Source organism: Pan troglodytes, chromosome 12 (assembly GCF_028858775.2).
Source record: "Pan troglodytes isolate AG18354 chromosome 12, NHGRI_mPanTro3-v2.0_pri, whole genome shotgun sequence".
Classification (NCBI taxonomy): Eukaryota; Metazoa; Chordata; class Mammalia; order Primates; family Hominidae; genus Pan; species Pan troglodytes.
The window spans coordinates 92,115,642-92,129,966 of record NC_072410.2 but is presented as its reverse complement, the minus strand read 5'-3'; the positions used below and the strand labels follow the sequence as shown (position 1 = coordinate 92,129,966).

General features: G+C 46.2%; 1 protein-coding gene across 1 annotated transcript in view; it reads right to left on the bottom strand.

The window, feature by feature from the left end:
- Positions 1-11,225: 11,225 nt before the first annotated feature.
- CAPN13 (calpain 13) overlaps positions 11,226-14,325 on the bottom strand; it is an 85,625-nt gene continuing 82,525 nt past the window's right edge. Inside the window, exon 23 of the mRNA XM_016948291.3 lies at positions 11,226-12,716. The gene's annotated coding sequence lies outside the window, so the exon portion shown is untranslated. The remainder of the gene's footprint in view (positions 12,717-14,325) is intronic.

The window sequence follows — 14,325 nt, the reverse complement described above, 5'->3', positions numbered from 1 at the left end:
TCAATTTCACCTCTGTTAGAGCCATTGCAACTTTATCACCCATAAAGCAGATCCGTGTGCCTTATTTGATTTTCATTTGGAAAATCAGGTACAATATTGACCTTCCCATGGGGCGCTGGGGCCAAGAGAGCTTGTTAGCATGACGCCCCTCCTCCACCCATCAAAGGCTCGGCAGCTCCTCACTTTCCACTCCTAGCCCAGTGGAGATTGGTGCTCTTCTCTTGCAGTATACTAGAGTCCTCTGGGGAGCTTATTAAATGCAGATTCTAAGTCCCCCTAAATTTACTAAATTGGACTCTGCAGAGGTAGGCCCAGGAAAGCATTTTCACCAACTTTCCCAGTGATTCTGGCTTGAGAATCATGCCCTTAGGACACCTACAGGGCACCTGCCTCACCACCTCTCCAAGGCAAAGTCCAGGAACCAATGCTGGGAAGGCTTATGTGATTTAATAGAGAAGAAGAGGTTGGGAGAGGGAGAACAAAACTGTACTGTCCTTAACCCTTTACAGTCACAGGTACTGCTAGCTTGATGTAGAAACACATACTCTTTACTTTTTTTTTTTTTTTTTGAGACAGAGTCTCACTCTGTTGCCCAGGCTGGAGTGCAGTGGTGTGATCTCTGTTCACTGCAGCCTCCGCCTCCTGGATTCAAGTGATTGTCATGCCTCAGCCTCCCGAGTAGCTGGGATTACAGGTGCCCGCCACCAGGCCCAGCTAACTTTTGTATTTTTAGTAGAGACACGGTTTCATCATGTTGGCCAGGCTGGTCTTGAAGTCCTGACCTCAGGTGATCTGCCTGCCTTGGCCTCCCCAAGTGCTGGGATTTCAGGCAGGAGTCACGTTGCCCGGCCAGAAAAACATATTCTAGAGTCACACACCAATCAGTGAAACATCAGCTCAGCCCTGTTGCATATTTTAAAGTATACTAGCTGCATATTTTTCTCAGATTACTTCTCCTAGCTTTTAGTGTTTTCTCAACATTAAAATGGGAATTATAATATCTATTTCAAATAATTATCAATGAGATTATGAGATTCGTGCTGGAAATGCATAACATGGGGCTTGGCACAGAGTAGGTGTGCCTGTTGTCAATTTATTGCCTGTCAACTGCAAATCCACTCTTCTTTGCCCTACTTTGTAATACTGGAGCTGGACCCTGTTACTAATTCTCTTTCGTCAGCTGTCGCAATGTTACACTGTGTCAGTAGAGGGTGCTAGAGGGAAACTGCAAGGTATAGCAGAGGACCAGCTCCTCCTTCTGGCTCCTCCTGGACACTGCAAGGTAAAGCAGAGCACGAGCTCCTCCTCTTGGCTCTAGTGTGCCTTTTTTCTCCCACAGTGTGATTGTCCCAGCAGGGGGAAATCCAGTGGCGCTTTCTCCAGTGATTTTCTCCAGCATCCAGCAGAGGAGGCTCTTGTACTCCAGCTCCAGTCCACTGGCACCCCGGACCTTCTCCACTGCCCAGTGGTCTGCAGCCACACTCTCTCCCTCAAGGTGGGACTCTCATCCATGCTCTCACCTCCTTCTCTGGGTAATCTTCCCAGCCCTAGAGGTAGCAGGGCTACCTCTATAAGAGTAAGTGCTTCCTGCACTTATTATTCCTGTATTCCTTAGAGTCCTCTTTTGCCCCTTTTAGAAGTTAACACCTTTTACTACTTCATAATATATATATATTTTTTTTCTGAGATGGAGTTTTGCTCTTGTTGCCTAGGCTGGAGTGTGGTAGTGTGATCTTGGCTCACTGCAACCTCCGCCTCCTGGGTTCAAGTGATTCTCCTCTCAGCCTCCCAAGTAGCTGGGATTACAGCGACCCGCTACCACACCCGGCTAATCTTTGTATTTTTAATAGAAACGGGATTTCACCATATTGGGCAGGCTGGTCTTGAACTCCTGACCTCAGGTGATCCACCTGCTTCAGCCTCCCAAAATGCTGGGATTATGGCATGAACTACCATGCCCAGCCTATAATTTTTTATATTAAATTTTCCTTATTCAAATTGCTGGTGTGATTTTTGTCTCCTGACTGGACTCTGTCTGTTATATAGTAGGTGTTTTAAAATAATAGTTCACCTTCTCTCCACCTCCACCTCCAGAAAAGCTTTTTTTTTTTTTTTTTTTTCTGAGTCTTGCTCTGTTGCCCAGGCTGGAGTGCGGTGGTGCGATCTCGGCTCACTGCAACCTCTGCCTCCTGGTTTCAAGCAATTCTCTTGCCTCAGCTTCCCAAGTAGCTGGGATTACAAGCTATGTTGCCACACCTAGATAATTTTCATATTTTAGTAGAGACGGGGTTTCACCATGTTGGTCAGGCTGGTCTTGAACTCCTGACTTCAAGCAATCTGCCAGCCTCAGCCTCCAAAAGTGCTGGGATTACAGGTGTGAACCACCACACCTGGCCCAGAAAAGCATTTTTACATATGTCATTTAATGACAAGGGAAAATTACCACACACCGCCAGAAACGATGGCAGCTCTGGAGTTTGCAACCCCAACTTGAACAAATGACTTCCTCCTTTGAGGGCTCGCAGAGTGTGACCATTGCATACTTCCTGGTCATGGTCTGGGGAAAACCTTGAGGAGTAAGGGTGAGGAAATCAGCAAAGCCTCACTCAGCATTTTAGTGGTGGGCATATTGGAAGGCACCAAGGTCTTCTGTAGAAACCATGCAGTACGGACAGATGACATTTGGAGAAAGACTCATAAACACAGACCAAACACTGGTGATAAGAAACAGGATTCAAGTGGCAGAAAGCCCAGCACCTGTAGTCCCAGCTACTCGGGAGGCTGAGGCAGGAGAATGGCGTGAACCCAGGTGGCGGAGCTTGCAGTGAGCCAAGATCGCGCCACTGCACTCCAGCCTGGGTGACAGAGCAAGACTCCATCTAAAAAAAAAGAATAATGTGGAACTCAGGAAAGACTGAACAAGCTCAGCCACTATGTCCCCAGCCATGTTAAACTGTGAGCACTTGTGATGTGGGGGAGGTTCTAAAGCCTCAACCCATAGCTTCCCTTTGCACCCTTTGTAGTTTGTGGGGTGTAATATAGGCAGTAAAATGTGCTAAGAAGAACCCATCTGCATTGTTCTTTAGAGATATCTGAACCCTACAGACCCCAGCAAGAGGGCAAGATTCTGTTGCACAAAGTGGGCAAAACCAGGTGAACTGTCCCCTGCCACCAGTAGAAAGTCAGCTCCCCCAGGCTTCTCTCTGGCTGGTTTTGTTACTTTCTCCTACCTTGGCAGCTGAAATGGAGGCAGCCCTTGGCTGTAACATCCATGGTTGATGGCCTGGCTGTGTGGTCCTGCCTTGCGGCTGCGTGGAACTGAATGTGTGGACAGGGATGTGCATAATCTATCCTGGGTGGAACCCCAGGGTCCCAGTGCTGAACCCTGGGGTCCTAGAGCTGCTTCTACCTGGTATGGATATCCTGCTCTCCACCTGGGCCTAGGACTCCCAACTATAAGTCATAAGCCATGGCAGGGTCTCAGAGAACAAGGGAATTAGAAGGAAGGACTTTAGGGGTCAGGCCAAACCCACAATTGGAGAAGCTGACTAAAGTCAGACAGAGAGGCAGGTGCAAGACTAAGATTACAACCGAGGCCCTGCCCTACTCACACTATGGGTTAATGTTGCCAATTTAGCCATAGGGAGGGCTTGACTTCTGGCAAACTCCTGGCTTGCAGTGCTGAGCAGCAGGGCTGAGCAGTAATTAGTGGAGATGACCACTAGGTGTCACTGTCGCACCATTATCTGTGGCTGCACAGTGGCCAGATTTTTTTTTTTTTTTTTTTTTTTTTTTTTTTTTTTTTTTTTTTTAACCTCCCCAAAACATATGAACGCTGGCTTAACCACCAACCTCAGGTAGGTGAAAGGGGTTTTTAATTTTCATTGTCACAAGCATCATAAAAGCAGCAGCAACTCCCAGGCTAAAGAAGGGGAGGACTGTTTTGACTTACTGCCCCAGAGAGCATGGGTCTCAGCAGAGCTGCTGTTGCTAAATTGGAGGGGCTTTTTTCTGGCTGTTAATTGCTGCCCCTCGCTGATGATTGCGGAGTAGAATCTGTTAGGACCTGGATCTCCAAGTTTGTGACATGGAAGGAACCTTAGAAATCTGCAAGTCCAGCCCCTTCATTTTTGGAGAAGGAAGCCCAGAAGAGAAGGCCATTTCCCTAAGGCACACAGCTGGATGGAGGCAGAACCGGGACTTGAACCTTAGACTCCAGAGTTCTCACCCAGTGCTCTGTTCTCACCCAGTGCTCTGTCCACTCCCCCATGGTGCGTATCTTTACACCACATGTGCTCATTCATTCACTCCCTTAACATCTATTGAGCACTTACTCCAGGCTCAATACATGGGTAGTGAAGTTGCAATGGCTCTAACAGAGGCGAAATTGATTTTATTTGTCAGGCTGCGAAATGGGAGAACTGGGCTCTAGGAAAGCCCTTTAGGCGTAAGCCATGGCAGAGTCTCAGAGAACAAGGGAGTTAGAAGGAAAGAATTTAGGGGCCAGGCAAAACCCCCAGCTGGAGAATCTGACTAATGTCAGACAGAGGCAGTTGCAAGACTGAGAATATAACCTAGGCCCTGCCCTACTCACACTGTGGGTTAATGTTGCCAATTTAGCCATAGGGAGGGCTTGACTTTGTGGTTGAATGGAATTGGAAACTCTTAAAGAGGCAAGATGACATGGCATGTCAGTGACCAGAGATCACAAGTGGGGCCAGTTTCCTTCCTTTTGGTCCAGAGTACTTGTCAAGCTCATCCAATCTTTATGCAAACAACAGCAAAAGTGAGACTAGGATTCAGACCAAGATGAAGTCAGGTGAAGATGATGGAGCTGTGGCAGCTTGGATGGTACATGCTCCTGCTGGGCTGCCTGGATGCTCCACCTTCTGTGGCCCACACTGGATATTGATTGAATGGGCAGGAATCTTTGGACCTTGGAGGATTTGAAGCTGCAACAATTCTGACCATCGGGGACAGTGTTTTACCACATTCCACTTGGTCAAAGAGCCTATCCTCCAAGGCAGAAAAAAGAAAATGTTTTTTAAGGGAACAGAGAGGTATTTAAAATAAGAGTGTTTAAGTGTAGAAAAGAGAAAGATAACATTAGCCTGGACTTAACATTGTCCTCTCAAAGGCAGTCATTTTATCGTCTTGCCTGTCTCTTCTCTGAGTGGGTATATCACTGACACAGCTGCAAAATTTTCCATGTCGGCCGGGCGTGGTGGCTCATGCCTGTAATCCCAGCACTTTGGGAGGCCGAGGCGGGTGGATCACCTGAGGTCGGGAGTTCCAGACCATCCTGGCCAACATGGTGAAACCCCTGTCTTCACTAAAAATACAAAAATTAACTGGGCGTGGTGGCTGGCGGGCGCCTGTAATCCCAGCTACTCGGGAGGCTGAGGCAGGAGAATCACCTGAACCCTGGAGACGGAGGTTGCAGTGAGCTGAGATCATGCCACTGTACTCCAGCCTGGGCAATGAGAGCAAAACTCTGTCTCGGAAAACAAAAACAAAACAAAACCAAAATTGTCCATGTGTCTAACCACCTTTCACATGACCCTTCTCCTATGATCCAGAGTTTCTCTGAGATTTAGAAGTCCTCTGGGGGCATTTGGTGGCCTCAGAAAGGATGGTTAAGAGTCTGGCTAGAGATGGCCCATCTGTGCAGCTCCAAGCCCGTCCACCCTCCCCTCCTCTCCTCTGTCCTCCACCAGGCGGCAAGGTCGCGCCCATTACCCATTCTGCACCCGTCTTCTCAGATACGGCTATCACCTGCTTTGCTGCAGCCGGGTGCCACTGCTGTACTCATTATTGACCATTCTGCTGAGATATTAAGCACTTTGGCTTGGCTGGAGGATTGTTAATCAACAACCTTGTCAGAGTGATGGATTCTTTTAAGATTATTGCTTAATTAGCTTGTTTAGAGGTAAAAAATCAACGAGGACATCAGTTCTCTGGGAACTGGGAGGTGGTAGAAAGGGATCTTGGTGACATCCCAGGGAGCAGAGTGTGGTTGTGGTGGGACGGGTAAGAAGCCTCTGAACACAGTAGGCCTTAAGCTTGCATTCATTAGGGATCTCACAGTCACCCTGGTTGGTGCAGTCTAGAGAATTGCCACCAGTCAGCGAAGTTGCAAAAGCAGTGATTCCTGAAATGTCACCCAAGGACCATGTGCCGTCAGCTGGGGAGCTTTAAAATCACAGATCCCCAGGGCCAGCCCCAGACCTTCTGGATTAGGATCTCAGACAAAATTGTAAACAAGTCACTCAAGGCAATTCCTACATATATAAATGTTGAAACTCACAGCCTCAGAAGTCTGAGATGAACAGAGTTAAACAATTCTGATGGCGTTGGGCAACTCAACATTTCCACTGGGAATGGATTTCACATGGCTGGGCTGTATCGCCAATACTCCTACCAGCACCTGTGGCCCCAGTCTTCTTCCTTCTGTTTTAATCTTCCTATTTCTGTCGTATCCTCTGTCTCTCCCATCTAATTTGTCTGTATTGCTCCTGGCCATGCCTCATCTATCTGTTCCTCGTCTGTCTAAAGTTTCCTCCCTTCCTCAGGTCCCCATCTCCATCTTTTTGTCTTTCTATCTCTCCTTCCATTTTCGTCCTCTCTGTGCTGGCTGTTGTCTCTTGGCACCTGGCAGCTTTTACACCACTTTCTATATTCTCTCCTATTTGGCAGAGGCTGGAAGCCTGAGAAATACCCTTGCCAGGACAGATCCAGGTACATTTTAAGTCCCACCCTTGAGATACATGTGGGTGACACTTGGAAGGCAGAAGAGAGGCAGAAGGCATATGATTCTGCCTCCAGCAGGGTGTGCAGTCAGGTGGGTTTCAGCAGATGTGAGGTTTTGTCTTGCAAGTCACTGGTGTTAGGCTGCAGGAGATCAGGACCATTACTGGCAGCTCCCTGTAGTGTCTGGCTTGGGTAGCAGTAGCAGCTTCTTGGTTCTCTTAAGGCTAGTGGTGAGCCTGGGAGGTAGTGGTGACCTTCCTGGCCTTTGCTCCTTTAACCAATCCAACAGCTTTGTAAGTGCCTCATTCCTTAGACTAGATCCCTTCCTTCTTGAAATACCTTGAGTGGTTTTTGTTTGTTTTTTTTTTTTTTTTTCCTGACTAGACCTGGCTGATACACTTTGCTCCTTCCTCACCATTTAAACTCTTTCGCTAGTCTGTATGCACATGTAGCTGCTGTCTGGAACCCAGCTGCCCTGGAGTGAGCGTGTGTGTGCACACGTGCTGTCAGATGGCTACCCCACTGGGGTAACACCCAGCTCCAGGGAAGCAGATCAGTCCTTTCCTCTGCTCTACGGGGCACCAGCCTAAAGTCTAGTTGCTGGAGAGGCCACAGTAACTGAATCAGGGGACTTATGCTTCAATCTTGTATCTGTCGCTTCTTTTTTTTTTTTATACTTTAAGTTTTATACTTTAAGTATACACATGTATACATATGTAACAAACATGCAGGTTTGTTACATATGTATACATGTGCCATGTTGGTGTGCTGCACCCGTTAACTCGTCATTTACATTAGGTATATCTCCTAATGCTATCCCTCCCCGCTCTCCCCACCCCATGACAGGCCCCAGTGTGTGATGTTCCCCATCCTGTGTCCAAGTGTTCTCATTGTTCAATTCCCACCTATGAGTGAGAACATGTGGTGTTTGGTTTTCTGTCCTTGTGGTAGTTTGCTGAGAATGATGGTTTCCAGCTTCATCCATGTCCCTACAAAGGACATGAACTCATCCTTTTTTTATGGCTGCATAGTATTCCATGGTGTATATGTACCAAATTTTCTTCATCCAGTCTATCATTGGTGGATGTTTGGGTTGGTACCAAGTCTTTACTATTGTGAATATTGCCGCAATAAACATACATGTGCATGTGTCTTTATAGCAGCATGATGTATAATCCTTTGGGTATATGCCCAGTAATGGGATGGCTGGGTCAAATGGTATTTCTAGTTCTAGATCCTTGAGGAATCGCCACACTGTCTTCCACAATGGTTGAACTAGTTTACAGTCCCACCAACAGTGTAAAAGTGTTCCTATTTCTCCACATCCTCTCCAGCACCTGTTGTTTCCTGACTTTTTCATGATCACCATTCTAACTGGAGTGAGATGGTATCTCATTGTGGTTTTGATTTGCGTTTCTCTGATGGCTAGTGATGGTGAGCATTTTTTCATGTGTCTGTTGGCTGCATAAATGTCTTCTTTTGAGAAGTGTCTGTTCATATCCTTTGCCCACTTTTTGATGGGGTTGTTTGATTTTTTTCTTGTAAATTTGTTTAAGTTCTTTGTAGATTCTGGATATTAGCCCTTTGTCAGATGGGTAGATTGTAAAATTTTTCTCCCATTCTGTAGGTTGCCTGTTCACTCTGATGGTAGTTTCTTTTGCTGTGCAGAAGCTCTTTAGTTTAATTAGATCCCATTTGTCAATTTTGGCTTTTGTTGCCATTGCTTTTGGTGTTTTAGGCATGAAGTCCTTGCCAACTATGTCCTGAATGTTATTGCCTAGGTTTTCTTCCAGGGTTTTTGTGGTTTTAGGTTGAACATGCAAGTCTTTAATCCATCTTGAATTAGTTTTTGTATAAGGTGTAAGGAAGGGATCCAGTTTCAGCTTTCTACATATGGCTAGCCAGTTCTCCCAGCACAATTTATTAAATAGGGAATCCTTTCCCCATTGCTTGTTTTTGTTAGGTTTGTCAAAGATCAGATGGTTGTAGATGTGTGGTATTATTTCTGAGGGCTCTGTTCTGTTCCATTGGTCTATATCTCTGTTTTGGTACCGGTACCATGCTGTTTTGGTTACTGTAGCCTTGTAGTATAGTTTGAAGTCAGGTAGCGTGATGCCTCCAGCTTTGTTCTTTTGGCTTAGGATTGTCTTGGCAATGTGGGCTCTTTTTGGTTCCATATGAACTTTAAAATACTTTTTCCCAATTCTGTGAAGAAAGTCATTGGTAGCTTGATGGGGAGGGCATTGAATCTATAAATTACCTTGGGCAGTATGGCCATTTTCACAATTGATTCTTCTTATCCATGAGCATGGAATGTTCTTCCATTGTTTGTGTCCTCTTTTATTTCGTTGAGCAGTGATTTGTAGTTCTCCTTGAAGAGGTCCTTCACATTCCTTGTAAGTTGGATTCCTAGGTATTTTATTCTCTTTGAAGTAATTGTGAATGGGAGTTCACTCATGATTTGGCTGTTTGTCTGTTATTGGTGTATAAGAATGCTTGTGATTTTTGTACATTGATTTTGTATCCTGAGACTTTGCTGAAGTTGCTTATCAGCTTAAGGAGATTTTGGGCTGAGATGATGGGGTTTTCTAAATATACAATCATGTCATCTGCAAATCAGGACAATTTGACTTCCTCTTTTCCTAATTGAATACCCTTTATTTCTTTCTCCTGCCTGATTGTCCTGGCCAGAACTTCCAACACTATGTTGAATAGGAGTGGTGAGAGAGGGCATCCCTGTCTTGTGCCAGTTTTCAAAGGGAATACTTCCACTTTTTGCCCATTTAGTATGATATCGGCTGTGGGTTTGTCATAAATAGCTCTTATTATTTTGAGATACGTCCCATCAATACCTAGTTTATTGAGAGTTTTTAGCACGAAGTGCTGTTGAATTTTGTCAAAGGCCTTTTCTGCATCTATTGAGATAATCCTGTTGTTTTTGTCTTTGGTTCTGTTCATATGATGGATTACTTTTATTGATTTGTGTATGTTGAACCAGCCTTACATCCCAGGGATGAAGCCCACTTGATCGTGGTGGATAAGCTTTTTGATGTGCTGCTGGATTCGGTTTGCCAGTATTTTATTGAGGATTTTTGCATCGATGTTCATCAGGGATATTGGTCTAAAATTCTCTTTTTTTGTTGTGTCTCTGCCAGGCTTTGGTATCAGGATGATGCTGGCCTCATAAAATGACTTAGGGAGGATTCCCTCTTTTTCTATTGATTGGAATAGTTTCAGAAGGAATGGTAGCAGCTCCTCTTTGTACATCTGGTAGAATTCGGCTGTGAATCCATCTGGTCCTGGACTTTTTTTGGTTGGTAGGCTATTAATTATTGCCTCAATTTCAGAGCCTGTTATTGGTGTATTCAGGGATTAGACTTCTTCCTGGTTTAGCCTTTGGAGGGCGTACGCATCCGGGAATTTATCCATTTCTTCTAGATTTTCTAGTTTATTTGCATAGAGGTGTTTATAGTATTCTCTGATGGCAGTTTGTATTTCTGTGGGATTGGTGGTTATATCCCCTTTATCATTTTTTATTGCATCTATTTGATTCTTCTCTCTTTTCTTATTAGTCTTGGTAGCAGTCTATCAATTTTGTTGATGTTTTCAAAAAACCAGCTCCTGGATTCATTGATTTTTTGAAGGTTTTTTTGTGTCTCTATCTCCTTCAGTTCTGCTCTGATCTTAGTTATTTCTTGCCTTCTGGTAGCTTTTGAATGTGTTTGCTCTTGCTTCTCCAGTTCTTTTAACTGTGATGTTAGGATGTCACTTTTAGATCTTTCCTGCTTTCTCTTGTGGGCATTTAGTGCTATAAATTTCCCTCTACACTCAACTTCAAATGTGTCCCAGAGACACACTGTATCTGCCACTGCTAATGGCATGGCCACCTCTTCTCGGGGCCTCAGGAATCTCATCTGGACACCTTGCTTCCATCATACGGTGGCTTTAGTAGCAGAAGCTCTAGGGAGCCTGGGGGGCAGGTGGGATTTGTGCCTGAGCCTTTGTCATTTGCTCTGTGAGGGATCCCACCCCTCCATCTGGGCACCAGCCATGGTCCTTGCTCACCTCCTCATCTTGCAGAGACAAAGCAACCCATCCCAGGACCCAAGTGTAAGAAGCTGGCAGGGGCAGGGTTTGTCTGAGATCGTCAGCCTGTCAAGCCCGCCCTGCTCTGGAGCCCTTTCTCAACCTTGGCTGAAGGACATGGGGAGTCCCAAGGAGATGCAGCCTCGGGGTGAGCTGGCTGGTCTGCCCTGTGCTGGGGCTAAGGATCAAGGCCCTGCCCTTCCCTGGGGAGACTGGAATATAATCTCCCCCAGCTCCAAGCAGGGAAGCCCAGGCCCCTCTGCCATGGCCACCTGGAGCCTTTCTGAGCCTTCAGAGCCCCAGCATGACAGGGAGAATCAGTTTTTCAATCAAGCAATTGAGGACCCTGCCCCTTTAAATCCTGTTAAAGAGAAAATTAATGACTGGTCCCTGAGCAAAGCCCTGTGAGGGAGGAAATTGCCCTGTATCCTGAGAACACCAGTCCAGCCTGTGCAGACCTCTGGGGCTGTTCACCACTGACCCTAGGCCTGCAGAATCATCCATTTTTGCTTGTCCTCCAGGGTGCAAGCAGGCCCAAAAGGAGCTTGGAATGACATGTGGTTGTGGCAGCAAATTGTGCAGGTGGGCTGGACTTTCTACCTGGATGCCTGGGTGAAGGTCATCTTTGAATCCTGCAGGAAATGGCTTATTCATTCTTATGGATTTTCCCACTTATCAGAGTCTCTGTTGACCTGCCAGCCCCAGTTTTTTTGCATGGAGAAAATCTTATGCAACAGGGCAGTCTGACAGCCTAGGATTCAGGATCTTTAGATATTAGCTTTAACTCCAAAGTCCATGCTCACAAAGATGGGCATCTATCCTGGCAAACCAAGCAGGGGACTGGGAGGCAAAGTGACCTGTCCCAAACTTTGCTGTGTGTCTGACCCTCTCGCTATTCAAAAGCATTAGCAAGAGGGGTTCAACTCCTTAGGCAGGTAGCTATTCTACTTGAAGTGACTGTGGAGGCTTTACAACAGTCCCTGTGGATGAGGTCACTTGGGCCCGTTTGGTACTTGTATACAGCATGCCATCACTGCCGAGCACTGCCCTTGCTCCTGGCATGGGTGTGTGTGTGATGATGCAGCCCTGTCCACACCATCCTGTCCTCTGACCGTGCCACTCAGAAAGTCACACTCAGCAAGCTTCCCACCTTCCTGTCCTTTTGACACACCCATTTGCAACGATTCCCCTACTGGGTTGATGCATCCAGAAATGAGCTTTCCAACTGCAAATTCTTCTGAGTGGGATCTGGCCCAGTTATGCTGTGGAATCTCTTCCATCCTCTGTGGGCCTCACCTTTTTGAGACACCCAGTGACCGCACCATGGATGAGGAGAGAGTGAGGGAAGCGTCTGCCTTGCTGGGTACTTTTCCTCTTCCCCAAATGTATTTTTAAGACAGAATATGAATGAGAGACCTTTATGGGAAACATGTTTTATTTTTGCCATTTAGCTGTGAAATCATCAGGATTCAGACATAAGATAGTGTAATTATTCTGCAAACACCCAGTGGACAGCTCCTGTGTCACCCACAGCACCCGAGGGTGGTCAAACTGGCTCATTCTAGCTCTTCCAAGAAATGAATCCAACTGGTGACAGGGGACTCAGAGACAACTTCTCTTCTCCTTTCCCACAGGGAGACATCTCCTGCTTCCTTTTCCAGGGCAACGTAGGCTGAGTACATCCCAAAGTGCTCAGATGAGCTGCTTGGTGGCCACAGGCTTAACTGGGCCTGGGCCAGCCAAGGACCGAACCCAGGCTGTTGGGAGACAGCTTGGACTCTGTTTCATGCAGGGCTGGTTTAGATTTATCACAACCATACTGGGCAGCACAGCCTCTTAGAATGAGAGCCAGATTCTTGAGTGATCACTGGGAGCTTGTCCTAGAGAAAGACACGGAGGTGCAAATGCAGAGGGCCAAGGGTGAGTAAAGAAACTCCTTCCTTTGAGTGACCATGGAAGTGGGGCCCCATTCCAAAGATGCTGTTCTGGATCATCCCACAGTACAGGAAGCACTGGCACTTCCTGCTGGCAAGGCTGACAGACCCCAACGTGCCCATGGCCCCTTAATGGATGACCCTACCCCATTCTTCAAAATTCCTTAAAGGGCACCCCCCCCACCTGTCCTGCCCCAAACTTGAATTCATATCATAGCCCATTTTAGCACCTTGAGGGCTGGCACTGGAGTGGAGGGAAACTTGGTGGAGAGATGTTCCTCCCATCTCCAGGCAGGTTGGAAGGGCTGAGGCCAGGGGCTGCTATAGTAACAACAGCCCTGAGCTCTGTCCCATCCAAGCTCCAGATGGCTAGCTTTGGACTTCTGCAGAGGAGTGGTTTTTCTCAAGTGCAGGGGTCTTGGAATAAAGTGACATTCGTGCATAGTCATGTTTTCTGCAATAATCAGCCAGCTGCCCTACCCATGGGGTAAAGAGGCCTCAACTCTTCTTCCCTGCCTCCCTCCACCTCTCTTGTCTCTCAGACTACTTGCTAGTTTGCCTATTTTTTTTTCATGAAAATTCAGTCCAAGATACATAGTTAGAAAATTCAAAGAGTACTACAAGGCACGAAGGAAAAATAGCAGGTTCTTGTCCCATTTCTATCCAAATTCCCCTCCCTAAACTCTTTCTTCTGATGTTTACCTCCATATTTCTAGGTAATATGCTTATGCAGTTAATTCTTGATTTGTCAATTTTAAATGCCTATTGACTTCTTATGATGCAAGATGGGGTGGGGTTGCTTCTAACCCCCTTTCATGTCTACATCTTCCCTCCTTCTGATATATTTATGTCACATTTTTGTTAAATCAATATTCCATTTGTATTTTATTACAATTATATATGTACTGTTCACTGCTGAGTGAAAAAATACTCTAGGATCACATTTTCTCTCTTCTGTAACTCTTTATTCTTCCAGGAGTTAATAACTACCTCACTTTTTTGTCTGCTTAGTTTAAGTCATTATCCTACTAATTCTTCCAAAGCTCTCCAGCAGAATTTCAAAATCCCTCTGAACATTATTTTTTCTACAATTAAGCAATCTGATCAAAAATTGCTCCCATTTTCCCCAAAGGCCGCCCCTCCAGCTCCTCTCGGAATGGCTCACTCTCTTGCTCTGCTGCATAGCACCGGTCCTTGGACTTCCCTGTCTCTGTCTAGTGTTGGATCTTCTGTTTCCTGGATTCCAACTCTTCCTCCTCCTTGGTTTATGCCCTTGGAGTGTACATGTCGGTTTCCCAGTTGGATACATTTTTCTTCCAAAGCCAGCTCCAGAAGGCTGGACACCCTGGCATCTCAAGGTGCCTAGTAACCACCAGGTGTATGCTTGCCAATGGTGTTGAGTGTTTTCACATCACCAGAGGCACATCCAGACTCACAACTCTCAACTCAGAAGTATAGGAGAGTTTAACTTGAACTCTGACAGTTCCATCTGCCCTGGGGTGTCAGTCTTCAACCCAACATCTAGCCAGGTCTCTCGAAAAGAATTTCTTTCGAT